At 41.0% G+C, this 14,665-nt stretch overlaps 1 protein-coding gene and 1 pseudogene across 3 annotated transcripts in view; both read right to left on the bottom strand.

The window, feature by feature from the left end:
* Positions 1-14,665, bottom strand: part of ARHGEF9 (Cdc42 guanine nucleotide exchange factor 9) — a 312,355-nt gene that overhangs the window by 259,149 nt on the left and 38,541 nt on the right. The gene's annotated exons all lie outside the window — the stretch shown is intronic.
* Positions 6,773-13,400, bottom strand: LOC131478529 (uridine-cytidine kinase 2-like; annotated as a pseudogene).

Below are 14,665 nucleotides of genomic sequence, written 5' to 3'. Positions count from 1 at the left end.
AGGTGCTCTTGCACTAACCATTGGGAGCTACAGCCTAGCAAGTAAGATCCCCAAGTTCTCCAGCCAGGCCCGATCTCAACCCCAGATCTCACGTAAACCAACAGGTGCCACTTCCCAGATTGACACAACCAGATCCCAGTCCTGGCACTCACCCGCAGGTACTGTGGCCTACTCCAACTAGCCCATACCCATTCTGGCTCTCACTGATAGGTTCTACTGCCTAATCCAGTCTGGCCCACCCCCAGACACAACTCTCATGTGAACCAGCAGGTGCCACAGCCTAGCCCAGCCTATCCAGATGGGTACTGGGACCTAACCCAGTCTGGCCCATCTCTAAACTCAGCCCACAGGCCTGGTGAAGGGTGTTGCAGCACTGCCCAGCCCAGTCTTCTCCCAGCTCCAGCTCTGACACTCACCAGTGGAAGATTAAAACTAGCAGAGTCCTCTGCATAAACTTGCAAGTGCTGCAATCCCATAGAGGTAAGTCTACCAGTCCCTTACACAATCTGCCCCAGATCTGGTTCTCTCATGTTCAGATGGGTGCTGTGGCCACCCCTGCTCCAACACTCATGGGCAGGTACTTTGCCCTAGCCCAAACAGGTATGCCCCTTATCCCCAGCTTTTGTTTGTGTCAGCAGGTGGCAGGCAATTCCTTCTAGCTCAGCCCAGGTCTTCCATGTGGGTGCGTGCCTTGAGCTGAACAAGACATGTCCTCTAGTTTCCCCCCTCTAAACCACTCCATCTCAGCTCCCTTACTTCCTTGCAATGTTCCATGGAAGACTCCAGAAGTCATTCACCCACTATTAAATGTACCTGCAATCACTGCCACTCCAAAATGTCCCCAGACCCCTTTCCCCGGGCAACCTGCAGCCTCCCCTTTCCTGACCTGGTGTTGGAGTGGCATGTGCTGGCTCAAAATTCCCCACCTTCCATACATATCTTAAGAACAAAACAAAAAACATAGAATAGGCAACTATGCTGGTGCACTGGTAGAACTATCACAGTTTGGCATTAACCAGGCCCAGAATACCTGACAGCTCTTGGCTGTTTTCTCCCAGCACTGTAATACCTTCCTAGGTATAAGACACTTAGGCAGTTGCCTACAATTGGAGAGTGACGTATTTTTCAACGTTCTAACAAGTATGTGATGGGCAGAACCAGACTGGACTGCAAACACCCATTGGTTCCACTGGAATACAGGGATGGAAACAGAACCAACCCAGCAACTGCAACCACCAGCTGATCGGACTGTGCCGGGCCCAGTTCTTGCTAGTACATACAAGAATCTGGTCTGGGAATACCTCAGACAAAGTTTCTTTGGGGATCCCCCCAATCGAGCTTTCAGGCTCAAAACGCTAACCATCAAATGACAGAGGACAGAACAAGTCAACCATCTCAGCTATATGTTGGCAATGAAAATGCTGGGGAAACGGAGACTCTATGATGGACTGTGTCAATCAGTGGATTCTCCAACGACCTCATTGTGCTTGGAGTGGTGAGAGTAGCAACAATTCAGATCTGTTGAACTATCAAAACCACTCTGCCGGCTCTACCTTCAGACCAGAGATGGTCTCCCCAAGAAACTGATAAACTTATCTGGACAATAAGATGCTGGACTTATTGCCTGGTAGATGCTTGCAATGAAAGAATCACAACTGAATTTGAACTGTGGTAATGCAACAAGGTGGAGGAATCCACCATTGGGGGGCAGGGTTTGGGGAGGGGTGGGGGGGAATCCCAGTGCCTATAAAACCTTAGTGTCACATAATGCAATGTAATCAAAATAAATAAATAAATAAATAAATAAATAAATAAATAAAGTTTAAAAAGTTGTAAGAATGACATCAGAGAGCCTACATGGTTGGATTCTGATGAGCACTCTAACCTGTGTTTCAGATAGCCAATTAACTATTATATACTCACATGATGAAAAAAAGCCTAGAGAGAACTCCCTGATATTTCTCTTAGAAAGACATTAATCCTACTCATGAGGATCCTGTCAAGCCCCTACTTTCTGACACCATTGTATTGCAGGTTAGAATTTCATCTCACAAATCTTAGAACATGAGCATTCAGTCCATAGTAATTTCCATTTTTCTATTAATGGAACACACCAATGCAAGGAAGTGAGGGAGCTGAAACAAGAGTGATTTGCCCCAAAGAGGGAAATTGACTTGATACATGCCTTATGTCCAGTAAGTATCACAGTGAGGTTTGAACTTAGATCCATTTCACACCTGAGAATCTCCCAGGTGGGCAAATGTTTCATCTAGTGGTTAAGGCACAGATTAAGATGTGTGAATCCCACATCAGAGTTTCTGGGCTTATTTCCTGGCTCCAGTTCCTTATTCCAGCTTCCTGCCAGTGCAGACCCTGTGGTGATGGACCAAGCAAGAAACCAGGATTGATTTTGTGGCACCAAGTTTTGGCATCCAGTCACTATACGCGTTTCTCTCTCAGAAACCAACTGCAAGTACTCTAATGTAAGACAAACAACCTAAGCAGTGTGTTAACTGCAAGTTAAACAGCCACAGCCCTGGGACATCCATTTGGTGTCATATGGACCTGATTTCAAATCTCACTCTTCTACTTACTGGACGTGTATAATCTGGGAGACGTCAATTTCTGTCTGTGTGGAAATTGCACTTTCTACCAAATACTCTTACTAATTGGGAGCCTTCCATTTCCCCATTTTAAGACATAAATTATTGGAATATGCAGAAAAGTTATCTTGTTTCATGACTGATAAGGCAATAAGAGATCCAAGGGCAACTGTCGTCTATTCTCCAGAGATTTTTAAGAGCAACACAGCGTTTCCCCGGAGTTTTTAAAAAAGATTTATTTATCTATTTTTATCACGAAGTCAGATATACAGGAGGAGAGACAGAGAGGAAGAGCTTCTGTCTGCTGATTCACTCCCCAAGTGGCCACAATGGCCAGAGTTGAGCCGATTCAAAGCCAGGAACCCAGAGCCTCTTCCAGGTCTCCCATGTGTGCAGGGTCCCAAGGTTTTGGGCCATCCTTGATTGCTATCCCAGGCCACAAGCTGGGAGCTGGATGGAAAGCAGGACTGCCGGGACTAGAACAGGGCTCCCTGCTCATGCAAAGCAAAGACTTTACTGCTAGGCTACTGCACCAGGCCCCCTAGAGTTTTATATTATCAGAAAATGCCTAAAGGTGGAGGTGTGGCAATATACATACAGTGAGTCCTGTCAGGAGTGATGGTGATTGAGGATGTGAAAGAGGAATGGGTGGGAAGAAAGACAGTTGAGAGGAAAGAGTTCTAAGCAACTGATACTCTCACTATACTATACTACTAACTCATTAAAACTTAAAGAAAATACCCCCAAAAAAGTCACAAAAACCACAGGTAGTCAAAACCAAAATAAACAGATGGAATTACATCAAACTAAGAAGCTTCTGTACAGCAAAAAAAAAAATAAATTAGCAAAGTGAAGAAGCAACCAAACAAGTGGGAGAAAATCTTTGAACACTACACAAGTGATAGGGGACTAATATACAGGATTTACAAAGATGGTCAGAAACTCAACTACAGCAAAACAAACAATCCTGTGAAAAATGGGCAAAGAAAATAGATATTTTTCAAAATAAAAAATTCAAATGGCTAATAGGCATATGAAAAATGCTCTGGCTCTCTAGCTAGTGTTTTTCTTTAAAGAAATACAAATAAAAATTTTATTGCAGCTCTACCTAACTCGAGTGAGGTTGGACTACATTCAGAAATTTACCAATGACTCCTGCTGGTAAGGATGTGGGGGGAAAAGGTACCCTACTCCACTGTTGGTGGGAGTATAGGTTAGTGCAGCCAGTATGGAAGTCCAAATGGAGAGTGATCAGAAAAATGAAAATTGATCTACCATATGACCCAACTATCGGACTGCCAGGAATATATCCAAAGAAAATGAAATCCACATATGAGAAAGTGGTCTGTAATCTTATATTTAGAGCAGAAAAATTTACAGTAGCAAATACATAGAAACAACCCAGATGTCCACTGAAAGAGAAGTGGATAAAGAAACTATGGTACATCTACTCCATGCAACATTACTCAGCCATTAAAAAGAATGAAATTCTACCATTTGTACCAAAATGGTCCCAACTAGAGACTATTATGCTCAATAAAATAAAGCAACCCCAAATGACAAATATCACATGTTCTCTCTGATATAAAGCAACTTTCATGTAGAATAAAGATAAATATATGTGTGTGTAAACATGTATATAACATACATCCTCATAGATGAACTGTACAATTGGAGACTAGAATACCAGAAGGTGAAGATACATTGCAATAGGCATCTCTACGCCTGAATAAAGGGAGGACTTCCTGTGAAACAGTTAAATATACCTTGACAATAGGATACTAAATATTCTACCTTTTTCTATACCTCCAATGCTATAATCCACTTAAATAAAAACATGTTCAGCTTGTAACTGTTACTAAAGGATTACACTACTATAATAGTATGGGTAGGGGAAATGGTGAGAGGGGAAAATGGACATGGAGAAAAGGGAGGGCTAGAAGGAATCCCTATACTTACAAAACTGTATCTTGGAAAACAATAATAAAATAAAATGGAATGAAATAATTATGTATTGCATTCACCCTTAAATCTTTAATGTACTACTCCCATTATTATAACTGAAGAGATTAAAACTCTAAGAGGTTAATCCCAGGGTTCCATAGCTTATATGTAGCAGATATGAGAATTGAACATCGATCTGTCTGGTGGCTAAGTGCCTGATCTTTAAAAGAGATTACAGTACTCTCTATGGACTGCTTAGAGGCTACTTTCAGTGATGAGCCACTAGAGAAGAGACATGCAATTTTCATTGTGAAATTATGAACAAATTAGGAGTTCATATTCAAGTTAAGGTATACCATATTGTGTTATCGTAATTAACTTCACAAGAGACAAGCTCTAAGGACTCATTTTGTCTAAGATTCCCAGGTTCAAGAAAAGTACAACAAACTCCAGCACCATATAAAACTCCTGGTAGTCATATACCAAAGCCATAGAGGGTCCACTGGTGTTTTTCAGTGTGTAAGGGGAATGCTTAGAAATGGAAGCGCATTTTTAATTGGGAAAAACAAAGGAGTTACTAGAATTTAGTTGAAGGGGACCATGAATTAAAAACTTCCAAAAGTACCAATACCAACCCATAAAATATAAAATTATCCTAACCAATATGCTATTGATGCATCCAATTAATAACTAAAAACAAGAGGTTTTGAAGATTGACCAGCCACTAAGTTACCCCAAGTTCCACCTCCTATAATAGTGCTAAGAATGATCTGATGGTAACATTGGCTGATATTGAAATGCTGCCAACATTTTGGGTACTGGAAAGATAAGAAAGAGGAACAAGACAGAAGCTGCTTTAAGAGTGAACCTAGGGTCTGACATGACAGCCTAGTGGTTAGTCCTCGCCTTGCAATCTCTGGAATCTGATGTGAGCATTGGTTCATGCCCTGCTGCTCCACTTCTCATTCAGCTCCCCGCTTATGGCCTGGGAAGGCAATGGCGGATGGCCTGGAACCTTGGGATCCTGCATCCACATGGAAGACCCAGAAGAAACCCCTGGATCCTGGATCCTGGCTTCGGATCAGCTTGGCTCCAGCCATTGAGGCCACTTAAGAACTGAACCAGTAGATGGGAGGTCTTCGACTCACCCTCTCTCTGTGGCTCTAACTTTCCAAAAAAAACAGAAATGAATTTAAAAAAAGAGAGAGAGACTGAACCTAATAGAGAACCAGCATTGTGTCACAGTGGGTAAAGCCACTTACTATGATGCGTGCATCCTACATGAGTACCGGCTTGTGTCCCAGCTACTCCACTTCTGATACAGTTTCTTGCTAATGGCCTGGGAAAAGCAGCAGAAATTGGCCCAAATGTTTGATCTCCTGTCACCCATGTGATAGACCTGGATAAAGCTCCTGGTTCCTGGTTTTGGCCTGCCTCAAAGCTGGCTGTTGCAGCCATCTGCAAAGCGAACAACTAGTGGATGGAGGATTCATTTTCTCTGTTTCTTTCTCTCTCTCTCTCTCTCTCTCTCTCTCTCTCTCTCTCTCTCTCTCTCTGCCAAACAAATACATGGTTTTTAATAGAAGAATGAATCTAAACCTTAACATGGACAAGACCAGGGATGAACTTTGAGTTCACCTGGATGCTAAGATTATAAAGGGTGACAAAGATAAAGTACAAACACATTGACTCCATTCCTTGCTAGATCATCATTATTTGTTGTGTAAACCGAAGGGTTACTTTCCTTCTTTGTATCAGTGATTTCCTAGCTGGTCAAATGGGAAAGAAATTCCTGTTTCCCTTACATCTCACTAGCCTAGAGAGAGGACCAGTTAGGCAATCACTGATACAAACATGTGTCTATGTGAGTCTAGTTGCTGTTCATTGACTAGTGGCACAAACTAGAGAACTCAAAATAGAATACATGCATTTATAATCGGTTGATTTTCAGCAAGGAGCAAGAACACACAAGGGGGAAAGCACAATCTCTTCAACAGATGGTGTTGGGTAACTGGATGTCCACATACAAAAGAACGAAATTAGACCATTGTCTCATACCATCAACTCAAACTGGGTTAAATACTTCAGTGTAAGACCTGTAACTGAAAAACTACTAGAAGAAAATGCAGGAGGAAAGTTCCATGACATTGATTTTAGTAATGATTTTCTTTAAAAAAAAAAAAAAGTCACCGGCAACCAAAGGATAGTTAGTAAATGAGAATACATCAATCAATGAACATCTGCACAGCAAAGGAAAACATCAACAGAATGACAGGACAACCCATGCAATGGGAGAAAACATTTATTTGTTTGTTTAAGATTTATTTGTTTTTATTTGGAAAGTCAGATATATATACAGAGGAGGACAGACAGAGAGGAAGAATTTCCATCTACTGATTCACTCCCCAAGTGGCCGCAATGGCTGGAGCTGAGCTGATCTGAAACCAGAAGCCAGGAACTTCTTCCGGTTCTCCCACACGAATGCAGGGTTAGCTGGTTTGAGGTTAATAACTTTCACAGTACCTCACCAAAACCTTTCACTTCACAAATTCCCATCTGCAACCACCACAGTGACCTCCATACACTTTCAAATTAGATGAGAGTGTTTCAATTTTCTCTAATGGATGTTCTGTCCTTTTTTTGTGCATAATTAGCTGGTAGCAGGAAACAAGAGAGTAGGACAATATTTTTCATTAACCAAAAAGCAATTTGGTGGAAGTTGGAACTGCCGAAATTACTTCCCTCCCAATAGCATCCCCAAAAATTGTTCTTTGGCCATACCTCTACTTCCATTATTGCCTTATCTATAGATTATAAAATTTGAACATTTACATTCTTTCTTGAAGCTAAACCTTCAAGTCAATGCCGTACACAAACTAGGCTTTCTGCAAATGTTCTTAATGGTCCGATTTATGCTACTCAAAATTTAACCATCATGTAAATTTTTGGCCAGGGAGCAACAGGAGAATGGAGCAAGGCACAAAGGTAACTCAACACAACATAAATACTGTCACACTTTTTTTTATTTGAAGACATTGCTTATGACTTCCTGTTGCAGAGGAGAATTCTGCTGCTAAAGGAAAGCACGACCAGAGAAACCATCTCTCAGATCCTGTTACTTACTCAGAGACTAAACCAAAATTCTGATACTTTTTGGCAGAAGCAGAGGAAAGTTGACTTGGGGGAAAAAAATTAAAAAAGAAAGAAAAACAAGAAAAAAATTTCTACTCCACAGTATCTTTTTTTTTTTTTTTAATTTGTTTCTTTTTTTGGAAAGCCAGATATACAGAGAGGAAGAAAGAGAGGAAGATCTTCCATCTGAGGCTTCACTGCTCAACTGACCACAACGGCTGGAGCTGAGCCCATCCGAAGCCAGGAGCCAAGGAGCCTCTTCCAGGTCTCCCACACAGGTGCAGGGTCCCAAGGCTTTGGGCCGTCCTTGACTGCTTTCCCAGGCCACAAGCAGGGAGCTGGATGGGAAGCGGTGCTGTCGGGATTAGAACTGGTGCCCATATGGGATCCTGGCAATTCAAAGTTAGGACTTCAGCTGCTATGCTATCGCGCTGGGCCCTACTCCACAGTATGTTTCAATGCATGTGCTGTGCCAAAATAAGACAACCGCCAAACCCCATCAACTGAGACTACTCTCAATGTAAGCCTTGAAGAAATTAACAATAGATAAAACTAAGAGTTAGCCGATAGTTTTGGAGGGAGGAATTAAGTGACAAAATTCACTACTCCTTCAAAGTTTAGATACATCCTCATGTATAAGAATGTGTCCCCCTTTCCATTAGGTCATCAGGCCAGCTGCTGCCAATGTGAAGTTTACCGTACAGCCTATGCATTGGAAACCACTCTCTACCCAGCAGGCCCTAGATCAAGCTGTCAAGCCTCTGAATTGACCAGTCTGTTAGGCTGACCCTTCCTGAGAACAGACCTAAAGTCTTCTTGGTTTAATCTTGCCCAATTATTTCATTCTTTTTACTACTCGCTGCTGTCCTGAAGCAAGACTTGATTGCTAACTAACCCACGGAGAAAAATCAAAGGAGTTGAGAAAACAGGAGGGTGAAAGGGGAAGACATGTAACACTTAGGTGAATTGAAAACAATTTATATTTACTACAATAAACTGTCCTTAGAAAAGAATGATAAACTGAACTAGTGCTGTAACTTCAAATGTGAAACATATTTAAAGAATTACCATGGAAATTGGACTGAACAATGAGCTGGAAGATGAATATATCACTGAAGTATTTCTGGACAGAGATGAGGGAAAACTACTTCTGGTCCACTTCTGATGTCTGCACAGTCTTATACTGTTTAAAATGCCGTTTTCTATGGACTATGTCGGGAAAGCCGGAACTCTCAATGTCAAGAAATATTGCTTTACATTTTCCCTACATTCTGCATGTTAAAATGTTCCATTTTGTTTTGTTACAGCCTCTGAAGAGAAAGGACAATCATTTATTTGAAGACCATTTTTTCAACAGTCTCTTCTCCAACTCCAGCAATCTCAGCTTGTCCGATCTTTATTTGAAGTTTGTCCCAATGCCCTTTTGTGCTCCTCTCAAGATTCTTCTCAATTTTTGGAAATCTGCTGTTAAGTGTGGTGCTCATAGTCAAAGTGTCTGGTAGGTAGTGAGTACAATAGAAAGTTCCCCTTTTCAGTACATCAGACTGTTTGCATACATGGATTTAACATTTGGAATAGTAATGACACTATTGCTATTGGCCAAGAAAAAAATTAACACAAAACAGCTCTTTTATATATAAGTATTTATAACAGATTACACTTATTAAATTAACAATTAGGTATCATGAGAAATAGTTGGAAGTTTGTCAGTTAAGCTCAGAGTCAAGTTCTGCTTCATTTTGCCACTCCAAAGGAAAAAAAAATCAAACAGTTTCTCTTTGTGGGTTTTTTTAAACATAATAATGCATAGGAAATGATATGCAGAAGGAATAGTACCTCCTGACTCCTGCCTTGTTTTCTGGTCAGCAGGGCTGAAGCTTGAAGGAGGCAGGATTTACTGTAGCTGCCTGCTGGGGAGTGATGCCTGCTACATGTGTGAAGGGTTACCACCACTAACAGACAGCCATTGGTCTGCTGTTTGGTAAGTCCATCTTTGAGGATTTCATGAATGTGCTACACCACAAGGTTGGTGACTGTGAGATTATGTGGACCTCTAGAAATTGTCACATCAGCATATTTATTTGTTGGGAAGCAGAACTCCCCAAAGTTGGATTTAGGAAGGCAACATACTGACAGAGAATCTGCTCAAGAGTCCTTCCCCTTTCATTGATGTCTCATTACTTAGTAGAAGAGCCGAGTGTTGGCAGTCACTGTCCACAAAAACTTTATCTGGAATAGTTTCTGAATTTCCTGGTAGTAAAAAGCCAGGATCTTTTCAAAGAGTACCACGTCACTGGGGTGGCAAGATGGCTCAACTGGTTAATCCTCAATCTACAAGCACCAGTGTTCCATATGTGTGACGGTTCATGTCTTGGCTGCTCCACTTCCATTCCATCTCTCTAATTATGGCCTGGGCAAGCAATGGAGGATGGTCCAAAGCCTTGGGACCCTGCATTCGCATGGAACATGCATAAAAATTCTTGGCTTAAGATCAGCTCAGCTCCAGCCATTTTGGCCATTTGGAGAGTGAACCAGTGAATGCAAGACTTTGTCTCTCCTCTGTAAATCTGCCTTTAAAAATAAATGAATCTTAGAACCGGCACAATGGCCTAGTGCCTAAAATTCTCACCTCAAGTGCTCTGGGATCCTATATGGGTGCTGGTTTGTATCCCCATTCCAATCGTGCTCCACTTCCATCCAGCTCCCTGCTTGTGGCCTGGGAAAGTGGTAGAGGAAGGGCTAAAGCCTTGGGACCCTGAACCTGCATAGGAGACCCAGAAGAAGCTCCTGGCTTCAGATCAGATCAGCTCTGGCCATTATGGCCATTTGGGGAGTGAATCAGCTGATGGAAAATCCTCTCTGTATTTCCTTCTCTCTGTAAACCTGCCTTCCAGTAAAAATGAAATAATATTTTAAAATAAATAAATCTTAAAACAAATAAAATATCACAACAAACAAACAAACAAAAACATACAAGAAATATTATGTCAGCCAGGTAGATAGTATAGTAATGGTCTCCTCCCTCTACAAATGGGAAACCAAGTCATTCACTGAAATCTCAACAGTTTTTCCTTCAGTGACTTCTTTGAGTATTCTGAAAACGAGTTAATTGTCAAAAACATCCATGTGATGGAAGTTAAATTGGTCCTTAAGGGCCTTTGCCTTCAGCTCTAATGTGAGCACTCTGCAGAAGCTGTGCTGAATCATGATGACCACCTGATTCTGGTGATAATCTACCTTGTTTTGGCACAACAGAGACTTGCCATTCACAGTGCCCCAACAGACACCCATCTGGAAGGGTTTATAGCCAGGGGGGCTGTGGGTGGTTCTCCATGGTCTGCTCACTGTCACCAGCCAAGACTCAAGATGCCCTTTCCCTTACTCATGCCCAAAGATATCATCTCTACACCCAAACAGCTCCATCTGCTCCCTGCAGTAGATGGTGCTTGGGCTGATACTTCACTGCACATGGCTACTTTGCCACTGCCTGACCATTAGCTGCTCAGAGCGTAAGGATGGTGCTGGATTTGTGACACAGACTTAAGTCTCCCTCTGCAAAAAGAGCGGTTTCCCATTATTTTTCTAAATAAATTATGGTACATTAGCTTGATGGAATACTATACAACCACAGAAAAAGGATCATGTTATTAAGGATGTATAGTAACGGAAGCAGGAAAGACTTACATCCATATAGATTGCTTCATTTTACTGGATAGCGCATTTTCTTGGTATCTGAGCAGGTATATGGGTTAACCTTTACTAAGAATCCTTGGGAATTCTTGTTTCTTTTCCAGAGATGTTACTTACCTTTAGCCTTAACCTGGTCTTCCCATCTCTCAAATGACACCAGAGTATGACCTTAATAAGCATGGTACAGGAACATGTTATTAGTCTGTGCTTTCTAAAAACATAGGAACATAGGAAAAATAGAGATAAATGTCATGTGAAAGAAGAGAAACCAAAGGCTTAAAGAGTCTCATAATAAAGTTATTAAAGACCAGGTTAGAACTAGAACCCAGGTTGTGATCTCAAACCCTCAATGCATAGTATTCATTATTGGATCTTAGAAATCCAAGACTCCCTGTTTCCCCACACCTGTTCCTACTTGACCCTTAGAATTGCCAGATGAAAAGACTGGCTAGGGTGGAAATAACAGTTAACGTTTACTACATGCCTACACTACTATTCAGGATTTACAAAGAAACAGATTAAGAGGAGCTCAGTTAATTTAATGGAGATCACAGAGATATAATGGAAATGACAGTGACATGGCTGACACACAAATTCAGATCTATATGGTTCCAAAACCGAGGGCCTTGGAGCTATTGGGCAAAGTGTGAACTTACCTTCAAGTCAGTAACCTAACCCAGGCTCCAATATTAACCACTGATTAGCTCTTCCCTTAAGTCTCATCTTATATAATTCTTTTGAAAGGGAGGAGACAGGTTCATAATACACGACCAAACTGGGGAGGTGGCAGCTCTGGCCTTTCTGTTGGATGACAGTTACTAAGTCTGCTGCTCCCCAGTTACTCTAAATAAAGTCTGGCTTCCATACCAGGCTTAGAATTGTGCTATTTTAGCTCTAACCCTAATGGCAAACTGCCCCTTCCCCTCACCAACGCCATTCTCTTTGCTTGCCTGTAGTAATCTAGGTGGAATAGCAGAGAAATGTAACCTAAGTCACAGCATTCTCAAAGTTCTCTGAGCCAAACATGTTTTCAGTGTCTAACACATTTAATTAAATCTTCATCACAATCTTAATGAAAATATACTCTCACATTCCTGATTTTACTAAGGAGCAAGCTAAGGTAACCAGAGATTAAATGCCTGCCCAAGGCTACACAATGAGTTGCTGAGCTGAGATTTAAACTTGAACAAATTTCCAAGGGTTCATTCTCATAACACTGTGCTTCAGGTATGATGTGCTAACTTGGCAACAAAGTAATATGGAAAAAAATCTGAATTGGTACTAAGCTGACAACAGCTATAATATGAGGATATTTAAGCAAGTCATGGAAAATGTAATTAAAAGATAAATTTATTTGGGTTCAACATGTTTTGAAATCCATAAAAATGAACTGATTTTCACAAAGTTCATGAAAATGTCTATTATAAAAAAAACTGCACAGATTTCTAAATCTTACACCAAAACCAATTTATCTTTTAAATTCCATTTCCATGAACTTTTTGAAATTCATATAGTTTCTAACTAGAACAGTTTACATGGAACTTTTCATATCTATGTACTCAATTTGTCCTCAGAACAACAGTATGATGAAGGCATGCCTGATATTGTTAGCCTCAGTTTCCAAGCAGGCAGTACAGAACAGAGGGTGAATATCCAAGTTCTGGAGTTTGAATTGGGCTCAAAGTCTAGCTTTAGCTTTTCTTACCTATGTTTACTGGATATATATGTTATGGGCGTAAAGTTCCTCATTATGTAAAAGTACTTTCACAGTGTTGAGGGCAGAAATTATTACAGTGATAAATGCACAATGTTTCACACAGCTCCTGACTCCTTGTTAGGTGAGGGAACTAAGAACCTGAAAAGCAAAGGGATCATGTATGGAACCCAGAGAACCATGAGTAGAGCTGGCACCAGATTCCAGGACCTTTTACCCAATTAAAAGTTCTTCTAGGACTCTGTACCTTGCAATTTTTCTTTTGTGTTTTCATAAATAAATTGAAGGCCTACTATATGACTGCTGAGAATCTGCATGGCATGAGAATAAATTTGGCACAAATTGATTTGTCTATCACCCCCATGTTGACAATGAAAATTAAGTTGACCATGGAAATTAAGCAGCTGGCATATAAGAGGCCCTCAGTTTCTTCTGAATGAGTGAAACACCTAGGCCACCAAATTGTTCCTAGTGGAAACTACGGGAAAGAGAGACAAAACCCACACACAGTCTTTGCCTTCAGGAAACTTAGAGATATGAACAAGAGATATGAACTCCCAAATGAATGATTGCCCAACAATGCTATAAGTAATATCCAAGAAGGATTTAAATTTGCTATGACTGGGCTGATACTGTGGCAAAGTAAGTAAAGCCGCTGCCTACAGTGTTGGCATCCTTTAACCAGTGTTGGCTGGTTCAAGTCCAGACTGCTCCAATTATAATCTAGTTCCCTGATAATGTATCCGGGAAAGCAGCAGAACATGGACCACATGATTGGGCCCCTGCACTCAGCTGGGAGAGTTGGAAGAAGCGTATGGCTCCAGGCTTCATACCAGCACAATCATGGACCTTATGGCCCTGTGGGGAGTCAACCAGTGGATAGAAGATCTCTATCCTTGTACTCTTCCTTTAAAATAAATAAATAAATAAATCTTTAAAACGATAACATCTTGAAGGGGGTCCATTCTGTTGACTTGATATTAATTTCACTATTCCCCTAAAAGCAAGGAGAAAAAGATGACAAATTATTTTTGAAAGAAAATGGAGCGAGGGAGATAAAAAAACAGCCAGAGCTCCAATCCTGACTTTTAATGCTTTCAGCTATTCATTGTACATTTCCAGAGAGAAACCAACTTAATTTTTTTTTCTCTCTCAAAAAAAGGGGGTGAGGGCAAAAGCAGAAAGCAGTCTACTTGCATTGGTGCATTCAACGGTACTAAGGTTACCTTTGTAAATCAAGAGCTCCCCAACTAAGAAGTTCGGAAACACAGCATGACAATGAGTCAAAGCAGCTTTTGAAATTGCCTGGCTGTGTCAAAGGCTAGAAGACAATCTATGATGACAGGAGTGCGTACTGCAGGCCAGCAGAAATCCTTTATCCGTTTCATAAGGTTTTGTTCCAACAATGACTTGGCATGTCAAAAGGCACTTCAGCCCTACCAGTTAAATGTTTCTTTAAAATCAAGGATACAGATTAAGCCATTTGAGTTCACTGGGCATGGAACATGGTTAATCACTGACCATCAGGAGTTTATGGTCAAGTATGACAAGGAATTTGCCAACTATACTAAGTGTTTACTTG

Source organism: Ochotona princeps, chromosome X (assembly GCF_030435755.1).
Source record: "Ochotona princeps isolate mOchPri1 chromosome X, mOchPri1.hap1, whole genome shotgun sequence".
Classification (NCBI taxonomy): domain Eukaryota; kingdom Metazoa; phylum Chordata; class Mammalia; order Lagomorpha; family Ochotonidae; genus Ochotona; species Ochotona princeps.
Note: the sequence above shows the minus strand (reverse complement) of the source record. Positions and strands in the feature narration are given on the sequence as shown.